Here is a 21229-nt window from a genome sequence, read left to right as displayed (position 1 = left end):
CCAACCTTTTTACCACTCTGGAACCCTTACAATAATTTTCTGGTCTCAGGGAACTCGTGATAAGGTAAATTAATTGAGGGTCATTTGGGATAATGCCCCTTACATTGTTGATCAGTGAGAAGATTGCCATTCTTACAGATAGCTGAAAACATTATTGGCATCATGCTGTCTGATCCAGAACTTTGCAGGTACCATCAGGGCTGGGAGTTGGGTGGGGGTGGGGGGGTCAGGAGAGGCAGCTACCCCAAGCACAATGTCTTTATGTGTTGGGGGGCACCTCAAGGGGGCACATTTATGTGTTGGGGGGCACCTCAAGACAGCAGCCTGTTGAGTACATTCAACCAAGCTAAGAGCCCACCAATAACCTTTCCCTTATTTATTGAGGTATTGGCACTTTTGGGGGTGCCAGCCGAGCTGCCTACAATTTTTTATTGCTGCAACTTGCAACTGTCAAACAATCAAAAGAGGTGCTGTAGGGCTAGCATCATTGACCACAGCTGCAGAAGACAATTGGGGCACCCAAGTCATAGGGAGGTGGGGCATCACATCACTCCTAGGCAGGGCTTTTTTTCTCAGGGAATAGGTGCAGGAACTCCCTCCTTTTCAAATCACCCCTTGTCTCCGCCCCCTACCCACCTCTGAGCACCGACCTTCGGTTCCACCCCCTAACCACCTCCCAGTACCCTCCCTTCCAGAGAATACAGAACCAAGTAATTTGTATAGAATTTGACACTGATAACAAGAAAAGCAATAAAATAGATCCCCTGCAGCCAACAACAATAGACAACCCCCATTCAATAACATACCCCTAGCAACAATAGACCCCCACTAGCAATAATAGATCTCCCAACCGCCAGCAACAATAGACCCCTCCCTCAACAGTACATCCCTTGCAGCAAGTAACCCCCCTCCCACAACAATAGATCCTCCAAAAATAAATAACCCACCCCAGCAACACTAGACCCCCCACAACAATAGACCCCCCCAGCGACCATAGATCCCCCAGCATCCAGCATCAGTAGTCCCTCCAGCATACTATAGTACCCCTCGCCATTACATAAATTCTGTGCTGGAGGTGCCGGAACTACGTTCCCCCACGTTCCCGCTGAAAAAAAGCCCTGCTCCTAGGTCTTGCAAACATGTAAAGCCACACTGCTGTGTCAAGGCACCTATGAAAAGTATAATCTTTTAACTACTTGATTCCCAACTACAAGGCATATATAATAATGCACAAACTGGGAGCATACTTATTTGGAGGCAATCATTTCCTCCTTTTACTCTTATACCCTGACATGGAGCTGACCATGTAGCTCCTATTGACACACTCTCTAAGCCATATTAATAAGATTCATTTTAAGCTATTAATATATATATATATATTTTTGGGTTGTGGAAGAAATCCAATTAGAGTAGGCCCATGTAAACATGGGGTTTGAATATAAAGTCAATGCTGGTAGTATGAGGCAAACCTTGAGTGGCATTACAAGAGTGAGAACGATTGATCAATCATTTTGAGTGTGGTCCTCTTCAACAAGGAGAGGACAGAAGGTTATGTACAGTTCCTACACTTCTGAGGTGCACAAAGAAAGCACATGGGATAGTTTGGGATACTTCAGGCAATCTGGGGAGTGCAACCTCACACCCCTTGACTAGGGATGAGCTTCGAGTTCATTCGACTCGAACATCGGCTGTTTGCCAGTTGGCCGAACAGCGAACAATTTGGGGTGTTCGTGGCAAATTCGAAAGCCGCGGAACATCCTTTAAAAGTCTATGGGAGAAATCAAAAGTGCTAATTTTAAAGGCTTATATGCATAGTATTGTCATAAAAAGTGTTTGGGGACCTGGGTTCTGCCCCAGGGGACATGGATCAATGCAAAAAAAAGTTTTAAAAACGGCCGTTTTTTCGGGAGCAGTGATTTTAATAATGCTTAACGTGAAACAATAAAAGTGCAATATTTCTTTAAATTTCGTACCTGGGGGGTGTCTATAGTATGCCTGTAAAGGGGCTCATGTTTCCCGTGTTTAGAACAGTCTGACAGCAAAATGACATTTCAAAGGAAAAAAAGTCATTTAAAACTACTCGCGGCTATTAATGAACTGCTGGTCCGACAATACACATAAAAGTTCATTGATAAAAACGGCATGGGAATTCCCCACAGGGGAACCCTGAACCAAAATGTAAAAAAAAAATGGCGTGGGGGTCCCCCTAAAGCACCTTGTCCCCATGTTGATGGGGACAAGGGCCTCATCCCCACAACCCTTGCCTGGTGGTTGTGGGGGTCTGCGGGCGGGGGGCTTATTGGAATCTGGAAGCCCCCTTTAACAAGGGGACCCCCAAGCACCCTCCCAATGTTGAGGACATGTGGCCTGGTACGATTCAGGAGGGGGGCGCTCTCTCGTCCCCCCCTCTTTTCCTGCGGCCTGCCAGGTCGCGTGCTCGGATAAGGGTCTGGTATGGATGTTTGGGGGGACCCCACGCCATTTTTTTTTAAAGTTTGGTGCAGGGTTCCCCTTGAAATCCATACCAGACCTGAAGGGCCTGGTATAGATTTTGAGGGTGACCCCCACGCCATTTTTTTTTTTTTACATTTTGGCGCGGGGTTCCCCTTAATATCCATACCAGACCTGAAGGGCCTGGTATGGAATTTAGGGGAACCCCCATGTCATTTTTTTTTTTAATTTTGGTTCGGGGTTCCCCTGTGGGGAAATCCCATGTCGTTTTTATCAATGAACTTTTATATGTATTGTCGGACCGGCAATTCATTAATAGCCGCGAGTAGTTTTAAATGACTTTTTTTCTTTTGAAATGTCATTGTGCTGTCAGACTGTTCTAAACACGGGAAACATGCGCCCCTTTACAGGCATACTATAGACACCCCCCAGGTACGAAATTTAAAGAAATATTACACTTTTATTGTTTCACTTTAAGCATTATTAAAATCACTGCTCCCGAAAAAACAACCGTTTTTAAAACTTTATTTTGCATTGATCCATGTCCCCTGGGGCAGGACCCGGGTCCCCAAACCCTTTTTAGGACAATACCATGCAAATTAGCCTGTAAAATTAGCACTTTTGATTTTGAACGTTCGAGTCCCATAGACTTCAATGGGGTTCTAACGTTCGTGCAAAGTTTTGGTCCGTTCACAAGTTCTGGTGCGAACCGAACCGGGGGGTGTTCGGTTCATCCCTATACAATAATGTTACTAACAAAAGATGAAACTGCTCCTAAGACATCTGCAATTCCCAACTCAATGAAGTTGATTTTACCCTTTTGAAGTGGTATACGGCTTGATCGATTAGATCTTGGTTTAGACAGATATAACATCACACATGTGCTCAGATATAGGAGTAGCAGCTTCTTAGGAGTTCCCCAGCCATTACTGAGTGACTGAGTGGCTGAGCTAATCATTTCTCTGTTACACCCTTTGTTCAACTTGACCAGAGAAAAAACAAGGAAAGGGAAGGTAAACACCATGACCGCATAGCACTAGTAAGACAATACCACTCCAGTCATCTCCAATAGCTTCTGGGTCCCATACTGAGCGACTGGCAGCTTCATCCTGAAACAGGTACCATTCACAGATCGCTTTGCATTCTCTCAATGAATGCAATAGTGTTCTCCTATGGGAGGCAGTGGAAAAGTGGGGTGGTGACATAATTCTCCAATCAGAGAATGTTTTGCATTCAATGAGAAAATGCAAAGTATTCTCTGAATGGTGCCCGTGATGAGCAGGCACCAAGCTATCCCAATGTAACCTTGTAAAAATATCTATACCTGGAAATGTTTTTTAAAGTTTAAATCCAGGCAGATATAAAAACAACTTTAATGCAGTTTAGTTTTATAAAAAATCATTAAATGTATTTTCATACGTATGAAAATACTCAAATTGGTCTTGACATTAGCCAACCCTGTACGGTCAAATTCAGATTAGGAGAAGGAGGGTCAGCACTCTGAACCAGGTTCTGCTGCATTCACACGTGATGACAAGGAACCGCTGAGAAGAGATAGAGATAATCTCCTCAGTCCGCTGCTGCTCCTATGAATGAGAGGTGACCAAAACTAAATTGCTTAAAGCGGGGTTCCACTCAAATTTTTAACTTAATCTTACCCCCTTCAGTTAAGTGCATAGATGTTCAAATGGCGCACAAAAATTTTTTTTATCGCTGTAATTACCTTTTTATTGTACTTTATTGTGGCACTTCCTGTCTCTCCTCCCATGGGAGTAGGCGTGTTTATTGCCTTTCCACGGCGCAACACTGTCTCCTGGGAGCTTAGTGTCAGGCTTCCCAAGATTCAGTGCGGGAACAATGATCATACATGTGAACAAGCTGTGAATGAACAGCATTCACCGCATCCAGGAAATCAATGCTTGTGGGCTTCACATGCCCACAAGCAAGATGGAAACAGCCAGCATCACATTTTTAAAGTTATTCTTCAGTACGAAAACAGACAGAGGCGGAAATATTACACCCAAACTGTGAGTATTATTTTGGGATTAGCAAAGTGTCTCAATGACCTAAAAAAAAAAAAAAAAAGATTGGTCGCCGGACTCCCGCTTTAACTGCTGCATAGAAAAGTGAGGTCACCAACCTGATTGTGTTATCTATAGAGACTGTTCAAAATCTTAGGACCACATGGACAAAATTACAGATCCTTTGGCAAGTAAATTAGTTCCCTTTTATGTAGCAATTTATTTACTGGTTTTCCTGGAGTTCAGCTATAATGGCTGCTTTCATGTCTGTTTATGATATTATGACTAAGCAGCAGCAGTCATTTACTGTTTGGCTTTCTGGCTTTTGTAACTTTCTGGTTGATAGATTTCCAAAAATGAGCCACCCCCCCACCCCCACCCCCCCACCATTCCATGCCCTGCACTTCATAAAAAGCTTAAATTAGGTATAAAATAGGTAAACTTGTTTTGTCGGCACTCTTTTTATTATGCAAGGCGTAGTGCGCTGTTGTGTGTTTTTAATCTTTAACTAATTATGAATAAATTGCACATAGATTCCAAACTTACCTGATTGTGCTGGGAAAGCAAGCAGCGAATCAGTTGCTTTTCAATGAATTCAAAGCTATTCCAGCGTGATTTTGCTCCAGTGTGTATGTAATTTGCTCACAGTTTGGTTTGTTATGCATTTTTAAATCACTAATTTGTTTGTGAATTGCATATATATAGCCTATATACAGTGCCTTGAAAAAGTATTCACACCCCTTGAAATTTTCCACATTTTTTCATGTTACAACCAAAAACGTAAATGTATTTTATTGGGTTTTTTATGAGACCAACACAAAGCGGCACATAATTGTAAAGTGGAAGGAAATGAATGGTTTCCATTTTTTTTTTTCAAATAAATATGTGAAAAGTGTGACGTGCATTTGTATTCAGCCCCCCCCCCGAGTCAATACTTTGTAGAACCACCTTTCACTGCAATTACAGCTGCAAGTCTTTTGGGGATGTCTCTACCAGCTTTGCACATCTAGAAAGTGACATTTTTGCCCATTCTTCTTTGCAAAATAGCTCAAGCTCTGTCAGATTGGATGGAGAGCGTCTATGAACAGTAATTTTCAAGTCTTGCCACAGATTCTCAATTGGATTTAGGTCTGGACTTTGACAGGGCCATTCTAACATATGAATATGCTTTAATCTAAACCATTGGAAATTGTGTATATCGCGCTAACACCAAAAGGCTTTTTACGCAGCAGCCAGCACAGCAATAAACAAATGCAAATCGAACTAAAAGTAAAAATATATGCAGTGCTTATTTTGTACAGCTACAAAATCGTGTGTATGTAGAAAACAATATGAAACAATGTGAATAAACACAATATAAAACTCTAAATTAGTCCATATAGTGTCCTGTGAAACTTGATAAGTCCATAAAGGAATAGTGATGAAAAGGGATAAACTGGATCGAGAGAAAAGGTGTTCCTCGTGACGTCAGTGTTATGAGTGAATATACAATACAAACACCACCGGTTGTGAGAAGACTTACCGGAGTGAAGGGACTCAAATGTGCATACGTTTAATTAGTCAGCAAGGCTTATGGTGTAAACACCAATCCATGGGACATCCGCCCCTGTACTTCTGACCAGAGTGGAAGATGTTCTCTCCGTCCAATAGATGGCTCAGATCGTCAGTTCACAGATGTAAGCAGCACGATCATCAGAGTTCTTTTCAGTGAAGCGGATGGTTAGATCTGTGAACTAACGATCTCAGCCATCCATTGACGTCACAAGGAACATTTTTCATCACTATTCCTTTATGGACTTATCAACTTTCAATTTATCAACTTTCACAGGACACTATATGGACTCATTTAGAGTTTAATTTTGTGTTATTCACATTGTTTTATATTGTTTTCTACATACACACGATTTTGTAGCTGTACAAAATTTCTAAGTGCTGCACATTTAATCTAAACCATTCCATTGTAGCTCTGGCTGTATGTTTAGGGTTGTTGTTCTGCTGGAAGGTGAACCTCCACCACAGTCTCAAGTCTTTTGCAGACTCTTAAAGCCGAGTTCCAGCCGCAAAAAAAAAAAAAAAATTAAATCAGCAGCTACAAACACTGTAGCTGCTGACTTTTAATAAGGACACTTAACTGTCCAGGGAGCCGCAATGTCTGTCCCCCAAGGCCGATCCGTCCATCGGATCAGGTGCAGGCACCACCATTCTAACTAAGTTGTCCTGTGGACAGATTCTCCCACCTGAGCTGTGGATCTCTGCAGCTCCTCCAGAGTTACCATGGGCCTCACAGCTACTTCTCTGATTAAAGCGGAGTTTCGCTAAAATTTTTTTTTTAGATGTCAGCAGCTGCAAATACTGCAGCTGCTGACTTTTAAAATAAGGTCACTCACCTGTCCCGGGGTCCAGTGATGTCGGCACCCGAGGCCGAACCGTCCCTCGATCCTCGGGTGCTGCCGCCGCCATTCTCGCTGAGGGAATCGGGAAGTGAAGCATTGCGGCTTCACTGCCCGGTTCCCTACTGCGCATGCGCGAATCACGCTGCGCGTCTACACTGGTCCCCGTTGTGTTGTGGGAACTGTGTATTTCCCACAACACAACGGGGGTGGGCGGGGACTCTGCGGCTAGCTGCGGCTAGCTATACCCGGAAGTGGGTGCAGGTACCTGTATTATACAGATATCTGCACCCCCCTCCCCCCTGAAAGGTGCCAATTGTGACACCGGAGGGGGGGAGGAATCCAATGAGCGGAAGTTCCACTTTAGGGTGGAACTCCGCTTTAATGCTCTCCTTGCCCAGGTCAGTTTAGGTGGACGGCCATGTCTTGGAAGGTTTGCAGTTGCGCCATACTCTTTCCATTTTCGGATGATGAATTGAACAGTGCTCTGTGAGAGGCTCAAAGCGTGGGATTTTTTTCATGACCTAACTCGGCTTTAAACATCTCCACAACTTCATCCCTGGCCTGTCTGGTGTGTTCCTTGGCCTTCATGATGCTGTTTGTTCATTAAGGTTCTCTAACAAATCACTGAGGGCTTCACAGAACAGCTGTATTTATACTGAGATTAAATTACACACAGGCGGACTCTATTTACTAATTAGGTGACTTATGAAAGCAATTGGTTCCACTAGATTTTAGTTGTAGGTATCAGAGTAAAGGGGGCTGAATACAAATGCATGCCAAACTTTTCAGACATTTATTTGTAAAACAGTTCGAAAACCATTTATCATGTTTCTTCCATTTCACAATTATGTGCCACTTTGTGTTGGTCTGTCACAATTAATCCCAATATAATACATTTACGTTTTTGGTTGTAACATGAGAAAATGTGAAAAATTTCAAGGGGTATTAATACTTTTTGAAGGCACTGTATATACCGTGTATATACAGTGGGGACGGAAAGTATTCAGACCCCCTTAAATATTTCACTCTTTGTTATATTGCAGCCATTTGCTAAAATCATTTAAGTTCATTTTTTCCTCATTAATGTACACACAACACCCCATATTGACAGAAAAACACAGAATTGTTGACATTTTTGCAGATTTATTAAAAAAGAAAAACTGTAATATCACATGGTCCTAAGTATTCAGACCCTTTGCTGTAACACTCATATATTTATCTCAGGTGCTGTCCATTTCTTCTGATCATCCTTGAGATGGTTCTACACCTTCATTTGAGTCCAGTTGTGTTTGATTATACTGATTGGACTTGATTAGAAAAGCCACACTCCTGTCTATATAAGACCTTACAGCTCACAGTGCATGTCAGAGAAAATGAGAATCATGAGGTCAAAGGTACTGCCTGAAGAGCTCAGAGACAGAATTGTGGCAAGGCACAGATCTGGCCAAGGTTACAAAAAAATTTCACCTGCACTTAAGGTTCCTAAGAGCACAGAGGCCTCCATAATCCTTAAATGGAAGATGTTTGGGATGACCAGAACCCTTCCTAGAGCTGTCTGTCTGGCCAAACTGAGCTATCAGGAGAGAAGAGCCTCGGTGAGAGAGGTAAAGAAGAACCCAAAGATCACTGCGGCTGAGATGCAGTCAGGAGATGGGAGAAAGTTGTAGAAAGTCAACCATCACTGCAGCCCTCCGCCAATAGGGGCTTTATGACAGAGTGGCCTGACGGAAGCCTCTCCTCAGTGCAAGACGCATGAAAGCCCGCATGGAATTTGCTAAAAAACACCTGAAGGACTCCAAGATGGTGAAAAATAAGATTCTCTGGTCTGATGAGACCAAGATAGAACTTTTTGGCCTTAATTCTAAGCGGTATGTGTGGAGAAAAGCAGGCACTGCTCATCACCTGTCCAATACAGTCCCAACAGTGAAGCATGGTGGTGGCAGCATCATGCTATGGGGGTTGGAGTCGAAAAGAGGAAAAGATGAATGCGGCCAAGTTCAGGGATATCCTGGATGAAAACCTTCTCCAGAGTGCTCAGGACCTCAGACTGGGCCGAAGGTTTACCTTCCAACAAGACAATGACCCTAAACACACAGCTAAAATAACAAAGGAGTGGCTTCACAACAACTCTGTGACTGTTCTTGAATGGCCCAGCCAAAGTCCTGACTTAAACCCAATTGAGCATCTCTGGAGAGACCTAAAAATGGCTGTCCACCAACGTTTACCATCCAACCTGACAGAACTGGAGAGGATCTGCAAGGAGGAATGGCAGAGGATCCCCAAATCCAGGTGTGAAAAACTTGTTGCATCTTTCCCAAAAAGACTCATGGCTGTATTAGATCAAAAGGGTGCTTCTACTAAATACTGAACAAAGGGTCTGAATACTTAGGACCATGTGATATTTCAGTTTTTCTTTTTTAATAAATCTGCAAAAATGTCAACAATTCTGTGTTTTTCTGTCAATATGGGGTGCTGTGTGTACATTAATGAGGAAAAAAAAAGGGGGGGTTAGATAGATAGATAGGTAGATAGATTTATATATTTATATACAATATATATATATATATATATACATTTACTGGCCACTCAATTAGGTACACCTTGCTAGTACCGGGCTGGACCCCCTTTTGCCTTCAGAACTGCCTTAATTACTTTGTGGCATAGATTCAACAAGGTGTTGGAAACATTTTTCTGAGATTTTTGTCCATATTGACATGATAGCATCACGCAGTTGCTGCAGGTTAGTCGGCCGCACATCCATGTTGCGAATCTCCCATTCCACAACATCCCAAAGGTGCCCTATTTGATTGAGATCTGGTGGCTGTGGAGGCCATTGGAGTACAGTGACCTCATTGTCTTGTTCAAGAAACCAGTGGTGAGATGATTTGAGCTTTGTGACATGGTGCATTATCCTGCTGGAAGGAGCCATCAGAAGATGTGTACACTGTAGTCATAAAGGGATGGACATGGTCAGCAACAATACTCAGGTAGACCATGGTATTTAATCGATGCTTAATTGGTACTAAGGGGCCCAAAGTTTTCCAAGAAAATATCCCCAACACCAATACAAAATCACCACCAGCCCGAACCGTTAATACAAGGCAGGATGGATCCATGCTTTCATGGTGTTTAGGCCAAATGACCCTACCCTCTGAATGTTACAGCTGAAATCAAGACTCATCAGACCAAACATCTTTTTTCTAATCTTCTATTGTCCAATTTTGGTGAACCTGTGCGAATTGTAGTCTCAGTTTCCAGTTCTTAGCTGACAGGAGTAGCACCCGGTGTGGTCGTCTGCTGCTGTAGCTCATCTACTTCAAGGTTCGATGTGTTGTGCATTCAGAGATGGTATTCTGCATACCTTGGTTGTAACCAGTGGTTATTTGAGTTACTGCTGCCTTTCTATCATCTCGAACCAGTCTGCACATTCCCCTCTGACCTCTGACATTAACAAGGCATTTTCGTCCACACAACTTCTGCTCACTGGATATTTTCTCCTTTTCGGACAAATCTCTTTAAACCCTAGAGATGGTTGTGTGTGAAAATCCCAGTAGATCAGCAGTTTTTGAAATACTCAGACCAGCCCATCTGGCACCAACAATAATGCCACGTTCAAAGTTACTTAAATCCCCTTTCTTCCCCATTCTGATGCATGGTTTGAACTTCAGAAATTCATCTTCACCATGTCTAGATGCTTAAATGCATTGAGTTGCTGCCATGTGATTGGCTGATTAGCAATTTGTGTTACCAAGAAACTGAACAGGTGTACCAAATAAAGTGGCCGGTGAGCGTATATATACCATACAAAGTGTCTGCATGTACTGAAAAAAGTGGACAGTCACCTCATAGGTCCATACACATTATCACATTATTCTAATATAAAGTTTATCTCCTGCACTCAGGTGTGTTGCTCAAATTGTGGTTGGCCTTTCCCTATTCCAAATATCCAGGGTACATCCACACCTCTATTACTTTCAAGTGTCCACTATGTCTTGCTGCCCTTCCTCAGGCTAGGGTAATCCAAACACACTATGTATAAAAGAACAGAGAAATCGGGCAAATATACTCACAAACCAATATAAAGAACATGCTCATAACAATATCCAAGCAAAATTACAATATATATCACAATTTCGCAAAATCACACTATTCTAAGTCTGGGTAGAACTAGTTAACCACTTGCCGACTGGCTCCTGTACACATATGTCGGCACTTTGAAGATAGATATCTCGGTAACGGCAGCAGCTGCTGCCACAACCGAGGTATCCATCTCTTCAGGAGACGGTCGTGTTTACGATAATGGTGGTCTCTGCAGTGGATTCGCCGCAAGATCACCGTTATCAGCAGTGGGAGAGGGGGCCCCCCCACTGCTCACCCGCGTCCTTCACCAATTACCGGAGCTGTCGGCAGCGGCGGAGGCGATTAGGACCTGTCCATGGCCAGGTATGGAGACGAGTGAGGCTAAGATGGCCCCCACCCGTCTCCATACCATAGCAGGGCGGAAGCGATGTCATAACGTCACTTCCACCCATACGTCTTAAAGGGCCATTTTTTTTTTAAAAAGTCATTTTTTTAAATGGCAAAATTTTTTTTTTATTGCATTTTAGTCTAAATATGAGATCTGAGGACTTTTTGACCCCAGATCTCATATTTAACAGAACCTGTCGTGCTTTTTTCTATTACAAGGGATATTTACATTCCTTGTAATAGGAATAAAATTGACTTTTTTTTTTTTAAACAGTGAAAAAATAAATAAAATCAAGTAAAATAAATAAGAAAAAACCCAAAAAATTTTTTAAAGCTCCCCGTCCCGCCGAGCTCGCGCGCAGAAGCAAACGCATACGTGAGTAGCGCCCACATATGAAAACGGTGGTCAAACCACACATGTGAGGTATTGCTGCAATCGTTAGAGCAAGAGCAATAAGACCCCATTCACACAGGGACGACTTGTCAGGCGACCTAGTCGCCTGACAAGTCGCCTCCCGTTCTGTACTATGGAGCCGTTCTAAGGGGAGCGACGCAAGTCGCTCCGACTTAGAAAAAGGTTCCTGTACGACTTCGGGGGCGACTTGGGGCGACTTGCATAGACTTCTATGCAGAAGTCGTTTTGCAAGTCGCCCGGCCATTCGTTTGCAGGTCGCCTCGCTGAGGCGACCGGCAAGTCGTGTTGCCCCTGTGTGAATGGGGTCTTATTCTAGCCCTAGACCTCCTCTGTAACTCAAAACATGCAACCTGTAGAATTTTTTAAACGTTGCCTATGGAGATTTTTAAGGGTAAAAGTTTGACGCCATTCCACGAGCAGGGTGAATTTTGAAGCGTTACATGTTGGGTATCAATTTACTTGGCATAACATTATCTTTTACAATATAAAAACATTGCCTAACTTTACTGTTGTCTTATTTTTTTATTCAAAACAGTGAATTTTTTTCCCAAAAAAGTGCGCTTGTAAGACCGCTGCGCAAATACGGTGTGAAAAAAAGTATTGCAATGACCGCCATTTTATTCTCTAGGGTGTTAGAGAAAAAACAATATATAATGTTTGGGGGTTCTAATGCCGTGTACACACGGGTGGACTTTTTCGACCGGACTGGTCTGACGGGATTAATCCGTCGGACAATCCGACTGTGTGGGGGCTTCATCGGACCTGCAGCAGACTTTTTCGGTTGAAAATCAGACAGACTTAAGATTTAGAACATGTTTCAAATCTTTCCGATGGACTCGAGTCCGGTTGAAAAATCCGCTCGTCTGTATGCTAGTCCAACGGACGAAAACCAACGCTGGGGCAGCTATTGGCTACTGGCTATCAACTTCCTTATTTTAGTCCGGTCGTACGTCATCATGTATGAATCCATCAGACTTTGGTGTGATCGTGTGTAGGCACATCAAAATCTCAAAACGAGGCTAGTCCTTAAGTGGTTAAGAACTCTTTTGTGTAGAAGAGGTGATCCCAGCATATTGGATTACTTTGGGCACCAAAAGTTGGGAGCCATGCGCTGCACCCTGTGTGCACACAACTGTTTCTTTTAATGGAATGTCCCTTTTGGAACCAAATTCTTCTTTACCCCTCATGTGTCCCACTTTTTGGTCTGATGTAAAAACTTATGTATACCTGGCAGTGCCCCCGCTCCTCCTTTCAAGGGTAAATTGCTTATTTAGTCTAGGGCAGGGGTCTCTAACTTTCCCAACAGAGGGCCAGTTTCTGCCCTTCAGACTTTAGGAGGGTCAGACTATTGCTTGTGAGAGTAGAAAGTGCCCCAGCTTTATCTGCAATAAACAATGCCCCATCCTTGGAATCAAAGGGAGGAAGAGTTCCCCATTCATGGTGTCAGCTGCATCAATGCTTCCCTGTTGATGGTGTCAGTGGGAGGAATAGTGCCCCATCATTGGTGTTAGTGGGAGGAATAGTGCCCATTGATGGTACCAGTGGAAAAAAATAGTACCCCATCATTGGTGTCAATGGAAGGAATAGTACCTCATCATTAATATCAGTGGGAGGAATAGTGCCCCAACGTTGGGGTCAGTGGGAGGAATAGTGCCCCATCGATGGTGTCAGTGGGAGGAATAGTGCCCATTGATGGTATCAGTGGGAAGAATAGTGCCCCATCATTAGTGTCAGTGAGAGGAATAGTGCCCCATAAATAGTATCAGTGGGGGAAATAGTGCACCATCATTTATGTAAGCTGGAGGAATAGTGCCTCAAGGGTCAGATAAAGGCAACCAAAGGGCCTCATCTGGCCCCTGAGCCACAGTTTGAAGAACACTGGTCTAGGGAGTAAGGTGGGGGTAAAAAACTTACCCCCTACCTCCTGTTTCTCCTCTCTGTTCACTGAAGCTGCTCATCTTCACTGCTTGACCAGTTGCAGCTCTCCAATGCTATCACATGAGGATGCCGAAGGCAGTCTTCACCCCAGGAGTAAGAAAGAACTATTGGGGAAACAAAGAATAAGGTGGATATTGTGTGGGTGGGGTGTGATTGCAAGGTAGAGTTTTACAGTAACCAGTTCTGCTTTAAAAAAGAATTCCAGGCACAGTATTTTATACATAGTTTCATTGCTCCAATTTGACCAATATACAGTATATACCATTCCTGACCGATGTCCATGGAAGCTGGAAATCACTGAAGTGGACACTGCTACTCTAGGGATCTCCACTTGCTTCCGGGTCTCACACCAAGTGGCTGCACCTCTGCTTAATGAACACAGGAGGTCGGCTGCTCAGCACGAGTGCCATTCAGAGAATCCTTTGTATTTTCTTATTGAATAATGAATGCAAAGCATGCTCTGATTGGAAGAGGTGGAGAGCATGACTTTCCCACCCCACCTCACTACCTTTTTGAATCAAAGAATGCCTTGCATTCATTCAGTGGTGCAGTTATTCAGCACGCAATCTGGAAGCAAGTGGGGATTACTGGAGTAGCATTTTCGTCATTTCCAGCTTTGCGTGGCATCGACTAGGTGTGGTGTATATACTGTATATGGTTACTTTACTCCAAGCTGGACAAATGTAATTATGTATTAAATACCCATGCCTGGAATTATACTGTAAACACGAGAGTATTATGCTATAGTTGACAGTTTGGCCCACTCAAAAGAGCTGCCTGAAACTGTGTCCACCGCCAAACATATATATATATTTTTTTTAGTTAGTTTTGAGAAGTGGAGGTTTGGAATTCCTTTAATACTTATATTGCTGTCATTTTGGATAGATTCACCCCTTTATGTGTCCTGGTAACTATTGTCACCTAGACAGAAAGTGTTGGAAAATCCAAACATTGAGCGGTCACCAGAACAGGATCGATATGGGAAATCTTACAATGGGGACGGATGGTTAAGCCATGTTTTTGCCCCCCAACAACAGCCCCACCTAAGCTGTAATAAGCATCAGATAGGGGTGTTTACAAGTCTACCCAATATGTAGCGATCAGCGGGCAGCAAGCCCACCAAATGCATCACATGCAGGCATACAGGGAAGTGTCACAAACGGCTCGCAACTTGTGCAATTTACAGCATCTTACAAAAGTGAGTACACCCCTCAAATTTTTGTAAATATTTTATTAGATCTTTTCATGTGACAACACTGAAGAAATGACACTTTGCTACAATGTAAAGTAGTGAGAGTACAGCTTGTAAATTTGCTGTCCCCTCAAAATAACTCAACACACAGCCATTAATGTCTAAATCACTGGCAACAAAAGTGAGTACACCCCTAAGTGAAAATGTCCAAATTGGGCCCAAAGTATCAATATTTTGTGTGGTCACCATTATTTTCCATCACTGCCTTAACCCTCTTGGGCATGAAGTTCACCAGAGCTTCACAGGTCGCCACTGGAGTCCTCTTCCACTCCTCCATGATGACATCATGGAGCTGGTGGATGTTAGAGACCTTCGCTCCTCCACCTTCCATTTGAGGATGCCCCACAGATGCTCAATAGGGTTTAGGTATGGAGACATGCTTGGCCAGTCCATCACCTTTACCCTTAGCTTCTTTAACATGGCAGTGGTCGTCTTGGAGATGTGTTTGGGGTCGTTATCATGTTGGAATACTGCCCTGCGACCCAGTCTCCGAAGGGAGGGGATCATGCTCTGCTTCAGTATGTCACAGTACATGTTGGCATTCATAGTTCCCTCAATGAACAGAAGCTTCCCTGTGCTGGCAGCACTCATGCAGCCCCAGACCATGACACTCCCACCCCCATGCTTGACTGTAGGCAAGACACACTTGTATTTGTACCCCTCACCTGGTTGCCGCCACACACGCTTCACACCATCAGAACCAAATAAGTTTATCTTGGTCTCATCAGGTTACTGATTACTGGTTCCAGTAATCCATGTCCTTAGTCTACTTGTCTTCAGCAAACTGTTTGCGGGCTTTCTTGTGCATCATCTTTAGAAGAGGCTTCCTTCTGGGACGACAGCCATGCAGACCAATTTGATGCAGTGTGCGGCATATGGTCTGAGCACTGACAGGCTGACCCCCCACCCCTTCAACCTCTGCAACAATGCTGGCCGCACTCATACATCTATTTCCCAAAGACAAACTCTGGATATGATGCTGAGCACATGCACACAACTTCTTTGGTTGACCATGGCGAGGCCTGTTCTGAGTGGAACCTGTCCTGATAAACCACTGTATGGTCTTGGCCACCATGCTGCAGCTCAGTTTCAGGGTCTTGGCAATCTTCTTATATCCTAGGCCATCTTTATGTAGAGCAACAATTCTTTTTTTCAGATCCTCAGAGAGTTCTTTGCCATGAGGTGCCGTGTTGAACTTCCAGTAACCAGTATGAAAGACTGAGAGCGATAACACCAAATTTAACACACCTGCTCCCCATTCACACCTGAGACCTTATAACACTAACGAGTCACATGACACCAATGAGGGAATATGGCTAATTGGGCCAAATTTGGACATTTTCACTTAGGGGTGTACTCACTTTTATTGCCAGCAGTTTAGACATGAATGGCTGTGTGTTGAGTTATTTTGAGTGGACAGTAAATTTACACTGTTATACAAGCTGTACACTCACTACATTACATTGTAGCAAAGTGTCATTTCTTCAGTGTTGTCACATGAAAAGACATAATAAAATATTTACAAAAATAAGGGGTGTACTCACTTTTGTGAGCTACTGTATGTGGTTGAGCCACGTTGTTGGCAAAAATGTGGTTAAAACAGGCGGTGAGGAGGCATCGCAACGCTTTCTCACTGCCTGTCAGTAGCGTTCAAAGCATGTTCCGAACATGGATCATGTTTCAGAGGAAAAGTAGATGTAGACGCACGTCTAAATCTACTCTAAGACAGCCATTCTCAGCTAAGGTTCCTCCAGAGATTGCTAGGTGTTCATTGACTATTGAGGAATTTCTTCCTCTAGGATAAACTGCCACTGACAACAATGGTCTTTTAAGCCACCTGTAAGGGGGGGGGGATTCTTCCTAATGACAGCACATGTAGGGGGCATTCTTCCCCGTGACCATCACGCTAATTTATCATAGTAGTTATTAGCAGGAGTTCCCTGAGACTGAAAAGTTATTTCAAATGTTCATTAACGTTAAAAAGATTGAGATTGTCTGTTCTAAGAGGAGGTTTTCCTTATTGTAGTGGTATTTTCTCTTACCTTAGAGGTTTAACCTTTCTCTTACTCTGTCCAAAACTCCAAATAACTTTTTGCTGTTGGTGTACTTTTTTTAACAGAAAAGTTTTTATTTGTCTCCAGACGGAGAAATGTATGCATACAATAAAAACATACTGTGGTTATACATGGTAAACAAAGGTATATTGCATATTATCATAAGTGAAAAGGGGAAACATCACATGTAGAATTATGCATGTATCATATAACTGATATGGTTACATCACTTGAATAAAGTGTTCTTTCTTACAGTGTTATGTTGATTTATTATTTACTCAGTTTACTTCCAACGTATTATTCGTGTTGGGATCTCTCCTAGCATCCAAACAGTGTCACCACAGGGAGGGAGAGGAAAAAAAAAAAAGGGAAGGAAAGGAGGGCAGGCAAGGACCTAAAGAGGGGGGTTATAGTGGGGAGAAGAGGGGGGGGGGGCACCAAAAGCACCTCCAAGTTGCCTCTGATATTATTGCTTGGTCCATTCTCCCCATATCTTTGCAAACTTCTTGGAACACTTACGATTCATATAAGTTAGCTTATATAACGGGAGTGTAGAGTTCACCAGAGCCCTCCACTGGGAGACCGTGGGAAGGTCAGGTTGTTTCCACTTAAGCAGAATAGACTTCCTAGCATAGAAAGAGGCGTAAAATACAACTAGTCTCTTATGTATACTGGATGTGATATTGTCACATATTCCCAAAAGAAGGATGATCGGGTTCATCCCTATCTGCAAATGGCTCACTGTATTAATAGTATCCACCACCTGTGACCAGAAATGCTGTATAACAGGGCAGGACCAGACAACATGCATGAAGGTGCCTAGCTCCGTATTACATTTAGGGCATCTGTCCGAATGTATCGGATATATTCTGGAAAGTTTCTGCGGTGTGTAATATGCCCTATGTAGAAATTTAAGCTGGATGTATCTATCCTTTGCTGAGATCATTAGCAGGATGTACTGCTGGATCCCCTCTTCCCAGTCATCATCAGCAAGGTCAGGCACATCCCCCTTCCATTTGGCATACAGTCTACCCCCTCCATCAGTGCGCGTACCTGATATCGCAAAATAAAGGGAGGAGAGGATACGGTCAACGTTTTTGGAGATCAGGAGTTTCTCTACCCCATGCGATTTCACTATGACCCCTTCTGGAAATTGTGCCTGTATTGCGTGTCTTAGTTGTAAATATCTGAAGAACATCTTGGAGGGAAGCTGGAAAGTATCTCTGAGTACGTCATAAGAAACAATCCTACCCTCCGACATGACCTGCTGCACCACCTTGATTTTATAACTAGCCCACAGTGCCGGATCAGGAACCGTCAATAAGTGATGTAGCTTGGGGTTGCCCCATAATGGAGTATATGGAGAAATAGTCCCTGAACCTCCAAGTTTAACAGACATTTGCTCCCAGACTCTGACAGTCCTTCTCATAGGGGTCGTGATGTCAGAGTGCGCCTTGGGGCCCCTGAATACCATATTGCTTAGCGCCGGGTATAGCTGCCTCCAGATTAACCGAGGGGTTAGATCTTGCCTGGGTGAACCACTACCTGACCGTAACAATGACCGCTGCCCAATAGTACTGCTTAAAGCAGGGAAGTGCCAGGCCACTCAATGAAAGAGGGAGCTGCAAGGTTGACTTTGCAACTCTAGGAGCCATACCCCCCCAAACAAAAGCAATAACCACATGATCTAGTTTCAGGAAAAAGGAGTTAGGGATGGGGACAGGAGTATTGCGAAAAACGTAAAGGAATTTAGGGAGGAATGTCATTTTAAGGAGATTAATCCTTCCTACCAGGGAGAGAGGGAGTGATTTCCAGGCCTGGCATTTAACTGTCAGTTTATGTAGAATTGGGTATAGATTATCTATAAGATACAGAGAGGGGTCTCTCTGTACCTCAATCCCAAGATATTTGAATTTGGATACTATAGTCAATGGTATTTGTGGATCTATGAGGGGGATAGTCTGAGAAAGTGAAAAAAGGGTAGACTCAGACCAATTAATTTTAACTCCTGAGAAGGAACCGTAATAATCTATAATTTCCAGTGCAGCTGACAGGGACGATGAGGTGTCTGGTAGGTATAGGAGTGTATCGTCAGCATATAGTAAGAGTTTCTCAGTTAGAGGACATATCTCTATCCCTCTAACTGTAGGTGAGGATCTGAGGAGGATGGCCAATGGCTCCAAGACTAGCGCAAAGAGCCCTGGAGAAAGTGGGCACCCCTGCCTTGTGCCCCTGCCTAGGGAGAAGGAGGGAGAGAGCATACCATTGGTTCAGATCCCTGCAGAGGGTTGTCTGTATATTAATTTAACCCAGGAAATAAATTTGGGGCCAAAGTTAAATTTGTCAAGTACTTGCCATAGGAACTCCCACTCTACCGAGTCAAAGGCCTTCTCGGCATCCAATGAGGCCACTACACCTGGAGAGTCCACCCCACTAGCCCGTGATATATTAGTGTATAGACATCTCAGATTTATATTGGTACCCTTTGATTCCCGTTCCCGTATCGGTACCCGTTTGATCACCATTCACCAATGATAAGATGACTGAATTTAGTCTATTAGCAAGGATTTTAGTAGTGATTTTTGCATCTACATTCAAGAGCGATATAGGGCGATACGAGGCACAGCTTGCCTCGTATCGCCCTCTATGTCGGAGGCAATTATTGCCTCCGACATAGAGGGGGGAAGACACCCCTTCCCCAGCATGTTTAGTAGCAGGCCATGGAATTTAGGAATAAGAAGTTCAGAATTAGCCTTGTAAAACTCCAATGGGAGGCCATGCGGTCCAGGCGTTTTACCTGATTGGAGTGACGCTACCGCAAGCTGTACTTCTTTGATCGTGATGGGGGCGTCTAATGTATTGCGAGCCTCTTCCAAAAGTTGTGGAAACTCTATCCTGTTCAAAAAATTATGTAGATTATCAGGGGTAAAGTCAGCTCTGGATGTATAGAGATTCTCATAGAACTGGGCATTAATGCCAGCAGGGTCATAATATATTATGCCATTTTCATCCTTAATGTGTGCTATATGGGGTGTAGATGAGCGCTCTCTAGCCAACCATGCCAACAGTCTACCCGTCCTTTCCCCCTGTTCAAAAATTCTTTGTGTCTGAGAAAGCAATTGTTTCTTAGTTGTCTCCACTCTCAGCAAGGAAATCTCCCTGTGAAGAGACTGCATGGCTGCATACGTCAGAGCGTCCTTATTGGTTACATATCTATCCTCCAACTCCTCAACTTTCCTTTCTGCTTCCTCCAATGCCAGACCTGTGTCTTTCCTGACCCTCCCAATGGCCGTTTTATATTGCCCTCTAGTGTATGCCTTAAAGGCATCCCAAAGCCTCGGGGGGGGGGGGGGAGCAGTATCCGCATTATGCTCCCAGTAGACTCCCAGCTCTCCTTCAACAAGAGGGGCCACCCGCTCATCAGTTATCCACAAACCGGACAACCTCCATAGTGCCGACCCCACCGGCAAGTCAGTTTGTAACTTTAGTGGAAGTGGCGCATGATCTGAAATGCCCCGGGGCAAGATCTCCACCTCCTGAATCCGCGAGAGCAGGGAGTCACTAGTATAAATCAAGTCAATTCTGGAAAAAGAAGCAAACGTGGCTGAGTGACATGTATACTGTTTCTTTGTCTGATGTCTCAGTCTCCATATGTCAGTAAACCCGTAGTTTTCCGCCCATTGCGATAGGGGGGAGACACCCAGGGGTCCAGCATTGAGCCTATCAAGGGTAGGGTTGGGGGTCATGTTAAAGACTCCGGCTAGTATAATTCCCGCTGAGGGATACTGTGCCAGCAGTGGGGTAAGTTTTCAGAGGACATCCAGTGTGGCAGGGGGGGGGTATATAGAGTCCCACAATCAGTAATTCTAGCCCATCGCATATAGCATGTACGACTACATATCTCCCCTCTGGGTCAAGGTGGAGGTCTAGCAGGGTAAACCCAGAGACTTGCGAACCAGGACACTGACACCTCTGGAGAATGAAGAATGAGTAGCATGGTAACACACCCCTACCCAGGGTTTCCGGAGGGCCAGTGTCCTGCTCCCCACCAGATGTGTCTCCTGCAATATACATATATGAGGGTTATATTTTTTCAAATAGTTGAACACCAATGACCGTTTGATTTTGGAATTTAGTCCTCGGACATTCCAAGACAATATGGTTAAGGGAGCTCTACATATCCCAGGGGGCAGTTAAGCAGCAAACTTAATAAAGAGATTGTCAACATGCATATATAT

The 21229-nt window shown here is 43.8% G+C and overlaps 1 protein-coding gene across 6 annotated transcripts in view; it reads left to right on the top strand.

Moving 5' to 3' along the window:
* Positions 1-21229, top strand: part of ADGRL1 (adhesion G protein-coupled receptor L1) — a 631260-nt gene that overhangs the window by 284280 nt on the left and 325751 nt on the right. The window lies entirely within an intron of this gene.

This window comes from Aquarana catesbeiana, linkage group LG03 (assembly GCF_042186555.1).
Source record: "Aquarana catesbeiana isolate 2022-GZ linkage group LG03, ASM4218655v1, whole genome shotgun sequence".
Taxonomy (NCBI): domain Eukaryota; kingdom Metazoa; phylum Chordata; class Amphibia; order Anura; family Ranidae; genus Aquarana; species Aquarana catesbeiana.
The sequence above is the reverse complement of the archived record's forward strand: the minus strand, read 5'-3'. Positions and strand labels throughout refer to the sequence as shown.